The 10,023-nt window shown below is 50.4% G+C and overlaps 15 non-coding genes and 1 pseudogene across 15 annotated transcripts; 11 read left to right on the forward strand and 5 right to left on the reverse strand.

The window, feature by feature from the left end:
* The first annotated feature begins 681 nt into the window (after positions 1 to 681).
* On the forward strand, positions 682 to 805 carry LOC122763096 (annotated as a pseudogene).
* A 176-nt stretch (positions 806 to 981) lies between these two features.
* On the forward strand, positions 982 to 1,174 carry LOC122763088. Its single transcript, XR_006358865.1, has one exon. It is a non-coding gene; the product is annotated as a U2 spliceosomal RNA (small nuclear RNA).
* A 118-nt stretch (positions 1,175 to 1,292) lies between these two features.
* On the reverse strand, positions 1,293 to 1,410 carry LOC122763098. The gene has a single exon (XR_006358873.1). It is a non-coding gene; the product is annotated as a 5S ribosomal RNA (ribosomal RNA).
* A 110-nt stretch (positions 1,411 to 1,520) lies between these two features.
* Positions 1,521 to 1,639, reverse strand: LOC122763097. Its single transcript, XR_006358872.1, has one exon. It is a non-coding gene; the product is annotated as a 5S ribosomal RNA (ribosomal RNA).
* Positions 1,640 to 2,042: 403 nt separating this feature from the next.
* On the forward strand, positions 2,043 to 2,211 carry LOC122763086. Its single transcript, XR_006358863.1, has one exon. It is a non-coding gene; the product is annotated as a U1 spliceosomal RNA (small nuclear RNA).
* A 644-nt stretch (positions 2,212 to 2,855) lies between these two features.
* Positions 2,856 to 2,968, forward strand: LOC122763092. Its single transcript, XR_006358868.1, has one exon. It is a non-coding gene; the product is annotated as a U5 spliceosomal RNA (small nuclear RNA).
* A 182-nt stretch (positions 2,969 to 3,150) lies between these two features.
* On the forward strand, positions 3,151 to 3,343 carry LOC122763087. The gene has a single exon (XR_006358864.1). It is a non-coding gene; the product is annotated as a U2 spliceosomal RNA (small nuclear RNA).
* Positions 3,344 to 3,464: 121 nt separating this feature from the next.
* Positions 3,465 to 3,583, reverse strand: LOC122763083. The gene has a single exon (XR_006358860.1). It is a non-coding gene; the product is annotated as a 5S ribosomal RNA (ribosomal RNA).
* Positions 3,584 to 3,693: 110 nt separating this feature from the next.
* LOC122763093 lies at positions 3,694 to 3,812 on the reverse strand. The gene has a single exon (XR_006358869.1). It is a non-coding gene; the product is annotated as a 5S ribosomal RNA (ribosomal RNA).
* Positions 3,813 to 4,215: 403 nt separating this feature from the next.
* Positions 4,216 to 4,379, forward strand: LOC122763084. Its single transcript, XR_006358861.1, has one exon. It is a non-coding gene; the product is annotated as a U1 spliceosomal RNA (small nuclear RNA).
* A 645-nt stretch (positions 4,380 to 5,024) lies between these two features.
* LOC122763094 lies at positions 5,025 to 5,137 on the forward strand. The gene has a single exon (XR_006358870.1). It is a non-coding gene; the product is annotated as a U5 spliceosomal RNA (small nuclear RNA).
* A 182-nt stretch (positions 5,138 to 5,319) lies between these two features.
* On the forward strand, positions 5,320 to 5,519 carry LOC122763090. Its single transcript, XR_006358867.1, has one exon. It is a non-coding gene; the product is annotated as a U2 spliceosomal RNA (small nuclear RNA).
* Positions 5,520 to 6,389: 870 nt separating this feature from the next.
* On the forward strand, positions 6,390 to 6,553 carry LOC122763085. Its single transcript, XR_006358862.1, has one exon. It is a non-coding gene; the product is annotated as a U1 spliceosomal RNA (small nuclear RNA).
* Positions 6,554 to 7,199: 646 nt separating this feature from the next.
* On the forward strand, positions 7,200 to 7,312 carry LOC122763095. Its single transcript, XR_006358871.1, has one exon. It is a non-coding gene; the product is annotated as a U5 spliceosomal RNA (small nuclear RNA).
* A 182-nt stretch (positions 7,313 to 7,494) lies between these two features.
* LOC122763089 lies at positions 7,495 to 7,687 on the forward strand. The gene has a single exon (XR_006358866.1). It is a non-coding gene; the product is annotated as a U2 spliceosomal RNA (small nuclear RNA).
* Positions 7,688 to 7,805: 118 nt separating this feature from the next.
* On the reverse strand, positions 7,806 to 7,924 carry LOC122763099. Its single transcript, XR_006358874.1, has one exon. It is a non-coding gene; the product is annotated as a 5S ribosomal RNA (ribosomal RNA).
* Positions 7,925 to 10,023: the final 2,099 nt, after the last annotated feature.

The following is a 10,023-nucleotide window of genomic DNA, read 5'->3' on the forward strand; positions in this document are numbered from 1 at the left end:
TTTTTGCTAGTGGGGGGCTGCGTCCGCGCTTTCCCCCGATGATGTCGTTGTAAGCAAAGGTCAGCCGCCCGAAGTTCAACGTTGTGTGCCCATCTCCAAACTTCTCACGTCCTTGCGGAGCAACATCCCCAGTCTTTCCAGGTTGCTGGGAACGTGATGGTTGTGGGTGTTGTCTTTTAGCTCAAAGCAAATGTCACGCTCCCTTTCCCAACTCTTTGTAGAAGAACTCGATTGTTGGAGATGGATCCATGGCCATCATGCCAAGCGTTAATACTTTGGCGCTTGCTCTGTTCACTCCGTGCAGTGACCTGATGTTGAAGTGATGCCAGGAGCAACTCACCATTTCAGAAGCCCGGATGAGGTGGGAAATGGCCCGGCAGTTTGTACTGCTCAGTGTGACGCGGAGCTGCTTTGCTCATGCACTCACGTCTACCAATAAATGTTGGAGGTGTGCCAGTGAGCGAGGAATGTGCCACAGCCTCAGCGACTGATAGAAAACTGCAGCGCACACCCGACAGTAGGAAAGCGCTTCCAAACATGCAGTCAAATCTGGAAGCGGTTTATTGGCCGACTAAGCAAAAAGCGTTGAAGGAAGGCGTCCAAAGGTGGCGGCCGGCGGCCGACGAACTGTGGTGACTCCGGATAGACTCCTCGGCTGCTCTCTCAGGACAGAGGCTACGTTGACTCTGGTTTCTCTTCTAAAATGCACAAGTCTTTCGCCTTTTACTAAAGAAGACTTCCGTGGAGAGGACATTCAAGAGTTTAAGATTGATTATTTTTGGTGGAAAGCACCTGTAAGGCTAAACGCCCTTTGAGTGTGTCAAATGTCAAGCAGCTGTCTGTCAAGGCTCAGAGGTGCACTTAGGTCAGCCTTGGGGGCGGGAGGGTGGCAACGGCCTTTGTTATGCGCGCCCTTAAAACATGCTTTCTAACAACTGACTTGTGCCAAGATCTTGGGTTGGCCCCAGACACCAGTGGGCCATCGCTTCTCGGCCTTTTGGCTAAGATCAAGTGTAGTATCTGTTCTTATCAGTTTAATATCTGATATGTCCTCTATATGGGGATTAAATATTAAATGCATTTTTGAGCGGTGGGAGGTGAAAACTGGGGCTTGCTCTCTTCACTCCTTGCATTGACCTGGTATTGCAGTGCCACCAGGAACGGTGCACCATTCTCTTTTTTCTGTGAAAACCAAAGCGAAGCTGAAACCAGAAAGACATCAACCCGTGCCTGTGCGTCAATTTAATTGCGAGCCCATGTTTCTTGTAAGGAAGCAGCAGCAGCAGCGTAAAAGCTTACAGCACCTGGTATTCCCAGGCGGTCTCCCATCCAAGTACTAACCGGCCCGACCCTGCTTAGCTTCCGAGATCAGACGAGATCGGGCGTGCTCAGGGTGGTATGGCCGTAAGCCGAGGGGCTGGCGACAGAGAGTGCCTTTATGGACTAGGCAAGGCCCCTGCTCGTGGAGGGGCATGTTTCTTGTATGGAAGCAGCAGTGTAAAAGCGTGCAGCGGTGTAAAAGCTTACAGCACCTGGTATTCCCAGGCGGTCTCCCATCCAAGTACTAACCAGGCCCGACCCTGCTTGGCTTCCGAGATCAGACGAGATCAGGCGTGCTCAGGGTGGTATGGCCGTAAGCCGGGGGGTTGGGGACACAGACTGCTTTTATGGACTGGGCAAGGCCCCCTGCGCGTGGCGGGGCTCAAAAGTCAGCTTTTCGGACACACTGCACTTCAGCCTTTATCTCCACCACATGCTACACTCTAGTCCAGTATCGGGAAGCGACACCGAGATGGGCAAGCGGCTGTTGGTGCCGTCATGTCCAGTTGTTGCTGAATCTATAGGAAACGACAGCCAGGTATGCCAGTAAAAAAGGTCGAGTGTTTCCTCTCCAATGTGTGCTGGAGGTTGAAGTTGAACATAGCAAAGCATTAACGAGCAACTGAGTCAAGGCATTGGCCTCTGGGATTATTCATTTCCAGCACCATCAGCCAAAGAGCTGTGTCTGGCAAGAGCCACCCGGTGTTTGGCGAGTACACCTCATACTTACCTGGCAGGGAGATACCATGATCAAGAGGCGGTTCACCCAGGAGGCGAGGGAAGCTCAGCCATTGCACTCCCGGCTGTGTTACGACCCCTGCAAATTCCCCAAGCGTGGGAGTCTTGACTGCGCAATTTTTGCTAGTGGGGTGCTGCGTCCGCTTTCCCCGATGAGTAATAGTTGTGGCAAGGTCAGCGCCCGAAGTTCAACGTTGTGTGCCCATCTCCAAACTTCTCCCGTCCTTGCGGCGCAACATCCCCAGTCTTTCCAAGTTGCTGGGAACGTGAGGGTTGTGGGTGTTGTCTTTTAGCTCAAAGCAAATGTCACGCTCCCTTTCCCAACTCTTTGTAGAAGAACTCGATTGTTGGAGATGGATCCATGGCCATCATGCCAAGGGTTAATACTTTGGCGCTTGCTCTGTTCACTCCGTGCAGTGGCCTGATGTTGAAGTGATGCCAGGAGCAACTCACCATTTCAGAAGCCCGGATGAGGTGGGAAAGGGCCCGGCAGTTTGTACTGCTCAGTGTGACACGGAGCTGCTTTGCTCATGCACTCACGTCTACCACTAAATGTTGGAGGTGTGCCAGTGAGCGAGGAATGTGCCACAACCTCAGCGACTGATAGAAAACTGCAGCGCACAACCGACAGTAGGAAAGCGCTTCCAAACATGCAGTCAAATCTGGGCGGTTTATTGGCCGACTAAGCAAAAACGTTGAAGGAAGGCCGTCCCAAGGTGGCCGGCCGGCCGGCCGACCGAGACTGTGGTGACTCCGGCGGATAGACTCCTCGGCTGCTCTCAGGACAGGGGCTACGTTGACTCTGGTTTCTCTTCAAAATGCACAAGTCTTTCGCCTTTTACTAAAGACTTCCGTGGAGAGGGACGTTCAAGAGTTTAAGTTATTTTTGGTGGGCTTTGCTGTAAGGCTGCGCCCTTTGAGTGTGTCAAATGTCAAGCAGCTGTCTGTCAAGGCTCAGAGGTGCACTTAGGTCAACCTTGGGGCGGAGGTGATCAGCAGCAGCAGCCTTTGTTATGCGCCCTTAAAAACATGGCACCACAACAACTGACTTGTGTGCCAAGATCTTGGGTTGGCCCCAGACACCTGTGGGCCATCGCTTCTCGGCCTTTTGGCTAAGATCAAGTGTAGTATCTGTTCTTATCAGTTTAATATCTGATATGTCCTCTATATGGGGATTAAATATTAAATGCATTTTTGAGCAGTGGGAGGTGAAAACTGGGGCTTGCTCTCTTCACTCCTTGCATTGACCTGGTATTGCAGTGCCACCAGGAACGGTGCACCATTCTCTTTTTTCTGTGAAAAGCAAAGCGAAGCTGAAACCAGAAAGACAGCAACCCGTGCCTGTGTGTCAATTTAATTGCGAGCCCATGTTTCTTGTAAGGAAGCAGCAGCAGCAGCAGCGTAAAAGCTTACAGCACCTGGTATTCCCAGGCGGTCTCCCATCAAAGTACTAACCCGGCCCGACCCTGCTTAGCTTCCGAGATCAGACGAGATCGGGCGTGCTCAGGGTGGTATGGCCGTAAGCCGAGGGGCTGGCGACAGAGAGTGCCTTTATGGACTAGGCAAGGCCCCTGCTCGTGGAGGGGCATGTTTCTTGTGAGGAAGCAGCAGTGTAAAAGCGTGCAGCGGTGTAAAAGCTTACAGCACCTGGTATTCCCAGGCGGTCTCCCATCCAAGTACTAACCAGGCCCGACCCTGCTTGGCTTCCGAGATCAGACGAGATCGGGCGTGCTCAGGGTGGTATGGCCGTAAGCCGGGGGGTTGGGGACACAGACTGCTTTTATGGACTGGGCAAGGCCCCCTGCGCGTGGCGGGGCTCAAAAGTCAGCCTTTCGGACACACTGCACTTCAGCCTTTATCTCCACCACATGCTACACTCTAGTCCAGTATCGGGAAGCGACACCGAGATGGGCAAGCGGCTGTTGGTGCCGTCATGTCCAGTTGTTGCTGAATCTATAGGAAACGACAGCCAGGTATGCCAGTAAAAAAGGTCGAGTGTTTCCTCTCCAATGTGTGCTGGAGGTTGAAGTTGAACATAGCACAGCATTAACGAGCAACTGAGTCAAGGCATTGGCCTCTGGGATTATTCATTTCCAGCACCATCAGCCAAAGAGCTGTGTCTGGCAAGAGCCACCCGGTGTTTGGCGAGTACACCTCATACTTACCTGGCAGGGGAGATACCATGATCAAGAAGGCGGTTCACCCAGGGCGAGGCTCAGCCATTGCACTCCGGCTGTGTTGACCCCTGCAAATTCCCCAAACGTGGGAGTCTTGACTGCATAATTTTTGCTAGTGGGGTGCTGCGTCCGCGCTTTCCCCCGATGATGTCGTTGTAAGCAAAGGTCAGCCGCCCGAAGTTCAACGTTGTGTGCCCATCTCCAAACTTCTCACGTCCTTGCGGAGCAACATCCCCAGTCTTTCCAAGTTGCTGGGAACGTGATGGTTGTGGGTGTTGTCTTTTAGCTCAAAGCAAATGTCACGCTCCCTTTCCCAACTCTTTGTAGAAGAACTCGATTGTTGGAGATGGATCCATGGCCAGCATGCCAAGGGTTAATACTTTGGCGCTTGCTCTGTTCACTCCGTGCAGTGACCTGATGTTGAAGTGATGCCAGGAGCAACTCACCATTTCAGAAGCCCGGATGAGGTGGGAAATGGCCCGGCAGTTTGTACTGCTCAGTGTGACACGGAGCTGCTTTGCTCATGCACTCACGTCTACCACTAAATGTTGGAGGTGTGCCAGTGAGCGAGGAATGTGCCACAGCCTCAGCGACTGATAGAAAACTGCAGCGCCCAACCGACAGTAGGAAAGCGCTTCCAAACATGCAATCAAATCTGGGCGGTTTATTGGCGGAAGCTAAGCAAAAACGTTGAAGGAAGGCCGTCCCAAGGTGGCCGGCCGGCCGACCGAGACTGTGGTGACTCCGGCGGATAGACTCCTCGGCTGCTCTCCAGGACAGGGGCTACGTTGACTCTGGTTTCTCTTCAAAATGCACAAGTCTTTCGCCTTTTACTAAAGACTTCCGTGGAGAGGGACGTTCAAGAGTTTAAGTTATTTTTGGTGGGCTTTGCTGTAAGGCTGCGCCCTTTGAGTGTGTCAAATGTCAAGCAGCTGTCTGTCAAGGCTCAGAGGTGCACTTAGGTCAACCTTGGGGCGGAGGTGATCAGCAGCAGCAGCCTTTGTTATGCGCCCTTAAAAACATGGCACCACAACAACTGACTTGTGTGCCAAGATCTTGGGTTGGCCCCAGACACCTGTGGGCCATCGCTTCTCGGCCTTTTGGCTAAGATCAAGTGTAGTATCTTTTCTTATCAGTTTAATATCTGATATGTCCTCTATATGGGGATTAAATATTAAATGCATTTTTGAGCAGTGGGAGGTGAAAACTGGGGCTTGCTCTCTTCACTCCTTGCATTGGCCCATGAGGTAATTGCAGAGTGCCACCAGGAGCGGTGCACCATTCTCTTTTCTGTGAAAAACAGTGGCTAGAGAACAAGAAAGGGAACTTATCCAACCCGTGCCTAATAAGCGTCCAGATTTAATTCGCGAGCCCTGTTTTATAAAGGAAGCAGCAGCAACAGCAGCGTAAAACTTACAGCACCTGGTATTCCCAGGGTCTCCCATCAAGTACCTTGACCCAGGCCCTGGCAGCCTCAGGAATCCAGAGCCAGGAATCAGGGGCGTTAACAAAGGGTGGTATGGCCGTATGGCAGAGGGCTGGCGACAGAGTGCCTTATGGACTAGGCAAGGCCCCTGCTGGAGTGGAGGGCATGTTTCTTAACAAGAAGCAGCAGTGTAAAAGCGTGCATGATTGGCCAAGCTTACAGCACCTGGTATTCCCAGAAGCGGGTCTCCGCATCAAGTACTAACCAGGCCCGACCCTGCTTGGCTTCCGAGATCAGATGTGCCTCCAGGGTGGTATGGCCGTAAGCCGGGGGGTTGGGGACACAGACTGCTTTTATGGACTGGGCAAGGCCCCCTGCGCGTGGCGGGGCTCAAAGTCAGCCTTTCGGACACACTGCACTTCAGCCTTTATCTCCACCACATGCTACACTCTAGTCCAGTATCGGGAAGCGACACCGAGATGGGCAAGCGGCTGTTGGTGCTGTCATGTCCAGTTGTTGCTGAATCTATAGGAAACGACAGCCAGGTATGCCAGTAAAAAAGGTCGAGTGTTTCCTCTCCAATGTGTGCTGGAGGTTGAAGTTGAACATAGCACAGCATTAACGAGCAACTGAGTCAAGGCATTGGCCTCTGGGATTATTCATTTCCAGCACCATCAGCCAAGAGCTGTGTCTGGCAAGAGCCACCCGGTGTTTGGCGAGTACACCTCATACTTACCTGGCAGGGGAGATACCATGATCAAGAAGGCGGTTCACCCAGGGCGAGGCTCAGCCATTGCACTCCGGCTGTGTTGACCCCTGTAAATTCCCCAAACGTGGGAGTCTTGACTGCATAATTTTTGCTAGTGGGGTGCTGCGTCCGCGCTTTCCCCGATGATGTCGTTGTAAGCAAAGGTCAGCCGCCCGAAGTTCAACGTTGTGTGCCCATCTCCAAACTTCTCACGTCCTTGCGGAGCAACATCCCCAGTCTTTCCAAGTTGCTGGGAACGTGATGGTTGTGGGTGTTGTCTTTCAGCTCAAAGCAAATGTCACGCTCCCTTTCCCAACTCTTTGTAGAAGAACTCGATTGTTGGAGATGGATCCATGGCCATCATGCCAAGGGTTAATACTTTGGCGCTTGCTCTGTTCACTCCGTGCAGTGACCTGATGTTGAAGTGATACCAGGAGCAACTCACCATTTCAGAAGCCCGGATGAGGTGGGAAATGGCCCGGCAGTTTGTACTGCTCAGTGTGACACGGAGCTGCTTTGCTCATGCACTCCCGTCTACCACTAAATGTTGGAGGTGTGCCAGTGAGCGAGGAATGTGCCACAGCCTCAGCGACTGATAGAAAACTGCAGCGCACAACCGACAGTAGGAAAGCGCTTCCAAACATGCAGTCGAATCTGGGCGGTTTATTGGCCGACTAAGCAAAAACGTTGAAGGAAGGCCGTCCCAAGGTGGCCGGCCGGCCGGCCGACCGAGACTGTGGTGACTCCGGCGGATAGACTCCTCGGCTGCTCTCCAGGACAGGGGCTACGTTGACTCTGGTTTCTCTTCAAAATGCACAAGTCTTTCGCCTTTTACTAAAGACTTCCGTGGAGAGGGACGTTCAAGAGTTTAAGTTATTTTTGGTGGGCTTTGCTGTAAGGCTGCGCCCTTTGAGTGTGTCAAATGTCAAGCAGCTGTCTGTCAAGGCTCAGAGGTGCACTTAGGTCAGCCTTGGGGCGGAGGTGATCAGCAGCAGCAGCCTTTGTTATGCGCCCTTAAAAACATGGCACCACAACAACTGACTTGTGTGCCAAGATCTTGGGTTGGCCCCAGACACCTGTAGGCCATCGCTTCTCGGCCTTTTGGCTAAGATCAAGTGTAGTATCTGTTCTTATCAGTTTAATATCTGATATGTCCTCTATATGGGGATTAAATATTAAATGCTTTTTTGAGCAGTGGGAGGTGAAAACTGGGGCTTGCTCTCTTCACTCCTTGCATTGACCTGGTATTGCAGTGCCACCAGGAACGGTGCACCATTCTCTTTTTTCTGTGAAAAGCAAAGCGAAGCTGGAACCAGAAAGACATCAACCCGTGCCTGTGCGTCAATTTAATTGCGAGCCCATGTTTCTTGTAAGGAAGCAGCAGCAGCAGCGTAAAAGCTTACAGCACCTGGTATTCCCAGGCAGTCTCCCATCCAAGTACTAACCCGGCCCGACCCTGCTTAGCTTCCGAGATCAGACGAGATCGGGCTTGCTCAGGGTGGTATGGCCGTAAGCCGAGGGGCTGGCGACAGAGAGTGCCTTTATGGACTAGGCAAGGCCCCTGCTCGTGGAGGGGCATGTTTCTTGTACGGAAGCAGCAGTGTAAAAGCGTGCAGCGGTGTAAAAGCTTACAGCACCTGGTATTCCCAGGCGGTCTCCCATCCAAGTACTAACCAGGCCCGACCCTGACCCCTTTTTTTTGTTTTTTATTATCAAAAATACTTTCAAAAACATAAATTGACAAACAAGTGCATTAAAAGGTATTTAGAAAAAATTAAATAGAGTACTCATGTACATAAAACAACTGATTAAGGAGAACTGAACTGTAACCATCACAAAAGACAAGCATTAACACAACAAAAAAATGATAATAAAAAAAAATATAAATAAATAAATAAAAATAAAAAAACGGAACAGAAAGTTAGAAGCCAAAAGCTATTTTGTCATCAGTCACCGACTCAAACAATGTTGTCCCACCTGCGAACCTCTCCCGAAAAATGTTTGTGTATGCAGCATGTAGTAGCCGGAAGTGACTTTTGACTGTGCTTGTGAAGAGAAGCCATCTGTCAATGTGCAGATCTTCGTGTAGGATGTAGTTCCTGGCGATGAAAACTGTATGGCGTGCGATGGAGAGCATGATGTTGATTGTTGTCTTGTTGATACCAGTTGTGCCTTTAGTGATTCCAAATAGCCAAGTCCATTGCCAATCCACAGATGTCATTGTCCTTAGTTTACAGCAGTTGATGAGGAAGGTCCGGACACGATCGATGAAGACCTCGCAGATGGGACAAGTGAGAAACAGATGGTCAAAGGTCTCATCGTTCAAATTACAGACAGTGCAAACCCTCCCATAAGCAGTTTTATTGATTTGATGCAGGATAACACCCGTGAAAATGCGTCTGTGCCTTATTTTGAAGTCGGTATTTGTGGCTTGAGGGTGGGCGAAGGGACTTTTCATGTTTTTCCAGATTGACAAAACGTTATGAGCAGGAAAGCGCTTCTGCCAGTAGGACTCTGCTGTAGGTTTTTGAGCTGTTTTCATGAGCAGTGTACTGTACCAAAACTTAGTATTAAGTTCAGACAGAGTTTTTGAGTCCGGGTGAGCACTTGTGCGAAAAACAAGGGCGTCATCCTGCATGCTGCCACTGGTCCTGTAAAAGGCTTGCTGCCAAAGGGGGGGGATTGCATCCGAGATTTTTTGACAGATCTGTTCAGTTAATTGTTTACTATGTCGTTTGTTTATTCTGAGTCTGCTGACTATTTCATCCACGATTATTTCCCCTTGACTATTGATTAGTCCCGCTAAAGTGTGCAGCCCCTCTCGCGACAGAGGGCCGCCAGAGATTGGTCGACCAAGGTGTGTGATGTCAGGATTGTGAAAAAGAGGAAGCTGTAAGAGCTGATGTTTGCTCATTACCCATGTGAGGAGGTGGGGCCTGGCCAACCCCCAAGCCTGCAGAACCTCTTTTGTGAAGGGTGATGGCTGCTCAGTTTGTGCTCCAGTTGGAATTTGACATAGATTGTAAATTTCACAGCTGCCAATTGAGTTTATTGTTTGGGTGAGTTCATGTTTCCAGAAGAGATCCGAGTTATTGTCCAATAGTTTTTTTATTATTTTGACCCTGAAGCAATGTTTCCTGGTGTTTATGTCAATGAGGTTGAGACCTCCATTTGACTGTTGATTATTGTTTTGTGAGCAATCATGTTGCGTCTGCTCCCCCACAGAAAGGTTGATATGGCATTATTTATTTCAATTAAGGTCTGTTTTGGCAAGTCGTGAATTTGTAAAACATGGTTTAGTTTTGACAGGATGAGGGAGTTGAGCACCACCACTTTACCTTTGAGTGTAAGCCTCCTCATCTTCCACATACCCAAGGTTTTTTTAATTTTTTCAAGCACCTCATGCCAAGTTTGATCCCTGGCAGCCACTCCGTCACAGCCGAGGTACACACCCAGGACCCTCACACTGGCCTTTTCTTCCCTGAACTGCCATCGGCCTGGTGACCTTGCCACCACACCACAGTACATTATTGTTGATTTTTTTTCATTTATTTTGGCACCTGAGGCCGCACAGTAATTATGTATGATTCCGAGAGCAACATGAAGGCTCTTCT

Source organism: Solea senegalensis, unplaced genomic scaffold, assembly GCF_019176455.1.
Source record: "Solea senegalensis isolate Sse05_10M unplaced genomic scaffold, IFAPA_SoseM_1 scf7180000016452, whole genome shotgun sequence".
NCBI classification, from domain to species: domain Eukaryota; kingdom Metazoa; phylum Chordata; class Actinopteri; order Pleuronectiformes; family Soleidae; genus Solea; species Solea senegalensis.